The sequence below is a fragment of the Cibotium barometz genome, chromosome 65 (genome assembly GCF_041138505.1).
Source record: "Cibotium barometz isolate CiBa-2024 chromosome 65, ASM4113850v1, whole genome shotgun sequence".
NCBI classification, from domain to species: Eukaryota; Viridiplantae; Streptophyta; class Polypodiopsida; order Cyatheales; family Cibotiaceae; genus Cibotium; species Cibotium barometz.
The window spans coordinates 13,706,181-13,712,180 of record NC_141110.1 but is presented as its reverse complement, the minus strand read 5'-3'; positions in this window follow the sequence as shown (position 1 = coordinate 13,712,180).

Sequence of the window (6,000 nt, the reverse complement as noted above, 5' to 3'; positions counted from 1 at the left end):
AAAACACGTAAATGGCCAACAGATGGCTTGCGGCCATGCCAAGCCTCATATGGAGTGACAACCTGTAATGCCTTGGTGGGACACCTGTTTAGTACATAAGTGGCACACATGACAGCCTCAAGCCAAAAACCATGTGGTAGACTTTGACTCTTAACCATACATCTTGCCATTTCCATGAGAGACCTGTTTTTTCTCTCAGCCACACCATTTTGCTGTGGTGTATACGGCACTGTACATTGGTGTTTTATCCCACGCTCAGCCAGAAATGCATTAAATTCTGAAGACATATACTCCCCCCCTCGATCTGAACGGAGGGTGCCCATCTTACTTTCTGACACATTTTCAGCCATAACCAAAAACTGTTTGAAGCACAAAAACACTTCGGACTTTGCCTTCAAAGGATATACCCATGCATGCCTGGTAAAATCATCAATGAAAGTCACGAAGTAAAGGTAGTTTCCAAATGATGGAGTTTGCATGGGACCACAAACATCACTGTGAACAAGCTGTAATCTGCGTTCAGCTCTCACTGATCCATCTTTGGGAAAGGAAGCACGCTGCATTTTACCCAATATGCAGCCCTCACAAACATGCTTGACAGGTGCCTCAAGCTTAGGCAAAGAAGACACCATTTCAGATTTCTGCAGGCGCAGCAAACTTGCAAAATTCAGATGACCAAAACGTGCATGCCACAGTTTTGCATTTGAAATAGCCTGCGTATCCATAATAGCACATGCTGAATCCTCTACACATTTGCCATCCATATTGAGCTTATACAGCCCTCGACATAGTGAACCAGATGCTACAATGATGTCACCACAAGAGAGATCATGAACAGTACATCTGTCATCCACAAATTTTACAACCAAACCTGTTTTGGCAAATGCGGAGACTGACAGCAGATTCTTTTTGATCCCTGGCACATACAATGCATCAAAAAGTGTAAAGGTGTTGCCATTTGCAACATTCAGCACAATCTGTCCAACTCCTTTAACGGGATAAGAGGAGTTATTGGCACAAGTGACAGTATTCCCTGTGGGAGCAGACTCAAGGAAAGTGAATAAACTGCGCTGCGAGGTGATATGCTTAGTGGCACCACTGTCAAAGTACCATACATCTGAATCTACTGCAGACATACATGTGTCATGCAAAGATGGGTCATAACTGCACTGCGCATTGAATGCCCATTCTGTATCTAGCACAACATTAGCAGATTCATTGTTAGAAGGAGAGGCATCTGCAACAGCCATACCAGCCTCTTTCTTCTTAGCCTCTTTCGCAGCCAGCTTAGGACACGCTTTGATGACATGATCATTTCCCTTACAGTACTTGCAAAATGTCTTCTGTTTGTCACCCTTCTTCTCATCTTTGTCTTCCTTCTTTGGTTGCGCAGCATTTGCAGATTTCTGCTTACTAGAAGAAAAGCCAGCTTTACCTTTCCCGCTTCTCTGACTAGCAACGAAAGCTTGATCTGCGACACGCATACTATTCCTGTTTTGCCTTGACTGGTCTTCTTGCAGCAAAACAGAAACTAACTCCTCAAATGATAAGGCATTGGGATTGCCTTTCATCATCAAGCGAAGAGTGGAAGCAAAACCCTGATAAGAATCTGGTAGACCATTCAAAACAGTCTGCACAAGTGAACTGTCTGACAGGATTTCATCTGCAGAAATGAGCTGCTCTTTGAAATCCTTGATCTTTGTCAAAAAGCTATCCATAGAATCACCTTCGTTCATATGCTCATTCTCCAACTGTTTTCGGAGATAAGCAACACGAGCCTCATTTCTTGCCTGATACAATGTGGCAAGTACATCCCAAGCATCCTTAGAAGTCCTGCAGGAGCGAATATGTGGGATAATGGTACGTTTGACAGACAGCGCAATCAAGGCATGAGCCTGCGCATCTCTACCATCCCAACGAATCTGCTCTGCTGAAAGTGGTGGTTCTCGAACAGCTGCTACAGCACTTGTGCCTGCACCATCATCAACAGTACCTGTTTCTGATGTATTTGCAGCATTCCCAGCCACAATAGGACGTGCATCAATACCCTGCACAATATTCCATAACCCCTTTGCTACCAATACATGTCGCATCATATATGCCCACAATGGATAGTTGGTGCCATCCAACTTATCCTCAGCAGCCAGCATGCGGAACACATCATTGTTGTCAGCCATGGCCAATGACTGTACTACTAGATGTAAATGCTGTCTGTAAGAGGTAAACCTGTATAAAATCGACCTGTGCTATGTAGCACAGCCCAAAACAGACGAATGGGCACCTGTCCTGCAGATTTTAATCTTGACAGAAAATCTGCACAGTAGGACGATTTTGCCTGCGCAGTACTTGGAATGCAAAAACGGAGGGCGAAATGACTTCAGATCAAAATTCTGAAACGACCACGGCATATACTAACCTGCAGACGCTCGTGAAACCTCGTTGCAATCGGAGGAGATGAAGCGGCAGGTGCCGGTGATGCTGCCCGGGAGAAGGAAGCCTGCTCTGATACCAATTGTTGGAATTAGGGTTGCAGGAATGCACACACAACTTCAAGAAGATGAGGAAGCTTGAGCACAACACAGTAGTGTATTATGAGTGCCAAAAATGAAAGATAACAAGCCCTAGAAGATAATGGGCGTATATACAATGCACGGGGGAAAAAACCTCCTAGTGAGGGAAAAAGTGCCCCGGCGGTCCTAAGTGTGTTCACACACATCACTACTATAATATGGTAACAACCCTATTCACTTGTATATTTTAACAGTCCCAACAATGACACCCAAGTGTCTATTGTCATAATGTTATGACTAGCTTGAGGGTTAATCACCGTGCATTTACGCTTAGCATCGTTGCCTGTAGGGAAATCCAACCATATCATGATAGAATCTTTAAGTAGAACCATGGATGTTTCAGTTTTTGTTTCAACTTTAGATCTTGTTTCTATTTCATATTCCTAGCATTCACTTTCATCCTATTTTTGGCTCTCAGCTTTTTCAAGAGTACCCAGTGTGTACAATGGCACACTCGGTCCTCTGACAATTCTAACTCAGGTTTGTTTGGAGACTTGTGAATTCTCACAGTCCTGTTCTATGTAGCTGTTGATGTCTTGGTATAACTTATGTTTAATCTTTAAAGGTGCAATTGTTAATGCTATGCTGGCTTCGCCACATAAGAGAAGAGCACTCCTCCAAGTGAGGATTTAAGAGACTGCTTTAATTTTATAAGGGATTCATCAAATTCCTCACGTGCTTTTTCAATCGCATAATTCGTGCAATCTGTCTCTAATGACTCTTCTGTAGAGAGAACGTCTTCCTCTTGAAAGGGGAAGCGATACTCCGTTGGTTCTTGTATTTTGGTTGCTTCTTTAGGATTGGCATTATGAGGTTCAATCACAACCGGTGATTCTGTTTGTATGAAACTCAACAATGCTAAGCATGCTCTCCTAAGCTTTGCCTTTTGCATTCCACATATGTCATGTGATCATGATTTTCAGTTTGGGGTGGTTGGGTGGGTTCTAGTTTCTTGATTGGTCTGTGAGGTGCACTAAGTGACGAATTAGAACTTGTTTCATCCTCACTTAGCAACGTACTGGAACTTGTTTCATCTTCTGAATTTCTTTAGTTCATTAGGATTTCATTATGTCTGCCCATGCGAAACGAGAACGAATTTTTTGTTTTGCTTTTTTGTTCTCTGTGTTACCCATGGGTTTTTTGGTGTTTGAGTGGTAGCCTATGAGGTGGATGCTTCCGCATCATATGTACCTTTTGGCTCGTTTGGGTTTATGTCCTCAACAGGCTCCTTTTCCCTGTCCTTTAATTCCACCTTGGTGTCGACAGTTTGTTGTCCCTTGTCTTCAATTGAGAATCGTTTAATTTTTCCCATGCCTCACATCATGAGTCCAAGAGTTTTATCTTGTTATTCTTTAAGCCTCTAATGGTTTTGTTTGGTTTACGCTCAATTGAATAGAGTTCTCTTGTTGCACTCTATCGATCACCTTATCTTAAAAAGCCATGGATAAAGGCTGCTTTCAAAGTCTTGAAGTTTATCTTGATCGCATGGGCATCAATGTGATGAACCATCGGCTAGCCTTTCCCACTAAGCAAAGGTTCAACACATGTACCTTGGTGGGGCAGTTAGGATTTCCAAAGGCTTTGCATCTATGTTCAAACATTTGTATGAATTAAATAGGATCAGTCGTTCCATCGTATTTGCCCATGATTTTGGAAATCTATAGTCGTATTTTTGCATGTGTATTGAGACCGCATGTGAGTGCGAATGTGGGTAAGGAGTCACTTAGTCCTTGGGCAACCCCCCTTCCTAGATTAGTCAGTATGTCCAAGGTATGAGCATCTAGGGATTGAAGAGGGTTGGTACCTATAGGATTTGTGGGAACATTAGGCAAAGGACCAAAGCTCGATTGGATTGAAGGGACAAGGAGGTGTAAATCCCAATGACACGCTTGTTGTTGGCATGGCAATTGATATTGGGAGTTACAGTTGGAGCATGGATCTCAATGGCTCGAAGATGTCAGTCATTGGGTTCAGTGAGGGTGCCGGCCCATGTAGTCCCTCTATTGTTGCCATTCTATTGTTGCCATGTCTTGACGCTGCCAATTGCTCCTTTAATGAGCAAGCATAGTTTTTTTTAAAACTATTTAGGTTTCTTTACAGTCTATTACAGCCTCAGGAGGCTTGGCGTACCCTTCATTGGGTCCAGTGAGTGTCCATTTGCCCTAATTAGTTTAGGCATTACATGCACGTGAACGCCCTAGTAGCATCCCAGATGGAAGAGGAGGTCTCAAAACCTATTTTCCATCACTGTCTGAAGATGAAATTTTTTCCCGAGAATATTTTCCATGTTTCGCAGCCCATTTTTGAAGGTGTTCCAAAAGGAATTTAGAAAAACTCTGTATGAGAGAGTTGTAGCATTTTTGGAGTACTACAACTTTGTCTCTATGAGTTTTTCATGATTTTATCGTTTAGACCCTCAAAAAGTAGCCTGAATATGGTTTGCAGTCATTTTTGCGCTGTTTTGGGCGATTTGTAGTAATTTAAGAACCGTTTTTTTGCCTCGATTTCTGAGTCAAATTTTGAGGCTGTTGGTTAGAGACCAAAATGATGGATTTTGCCCTCAAACGCTCAAGACTAATTTTCAAGAGCTCAATGCCCCCTTTTCGATCTACACTAGAGCATGTTTATCGGGTTCACAGTTTAGGAGATACGAGCCTCCAAACAGGGCTATTTTCCAGAGTTTTTTTTTCTTTTGATGACGAACTACCTTTCACGACGTGAACCAACAGGGTGCAGTTCACGACATGAAACGGACTTCATAGATTTTATCAAATTTGATTATTATTTTTTGGCGTGAGGCCTTAAGGCATGAAACCTTAAGTTGTGAAAATTCAAAAATGGTTCATGGAGTGAAACATGTAGCTCATGGAACTTTTTTTTTGTGCAGTGGCTGTTTCATGACATGAAAGTTTAGAAATGGTTCATGGCATGAAACACGTGACACAGATTTTATTTTATTTTTTGGCGTGGGGACTGTTTCACAATGTGAAAGTTAAGAATGGTTCACGGCATGAAACATGTGGCTCACGGATTTATTTTTATTTATTTTTGCATGAGGCCTTAAGGCGTGAAAGTTTTTTTCCCTTTTTTGGCATGAGGCCTTAAGAGTTTTTTTTCCCTTTTTTTTGCATGAGGCCTTAAGGCATTAAGACGTGAAACCTGAATATGTGAAAGTTTTTTTTTTAAAGTCTAGTGTGAAATTAGAATTTCCTTGTTTGGGGGAATATTTTTTGAATTTTAAATTGGGGAGATATGGGCATTTTCCAAAAAAGGGAAGTGGGAATCAAAAAAGTCAACCCTTTTATGACAGCCCCTTACACCCTTCATAAATGATCCCCAAAATGGACAATTTGACAACTCATTGGCATCTTTTCATTCAATGCTCAACCTCCCATGTGGTCGATCTTCCACTAGGCCTAAAGGTTGGCCA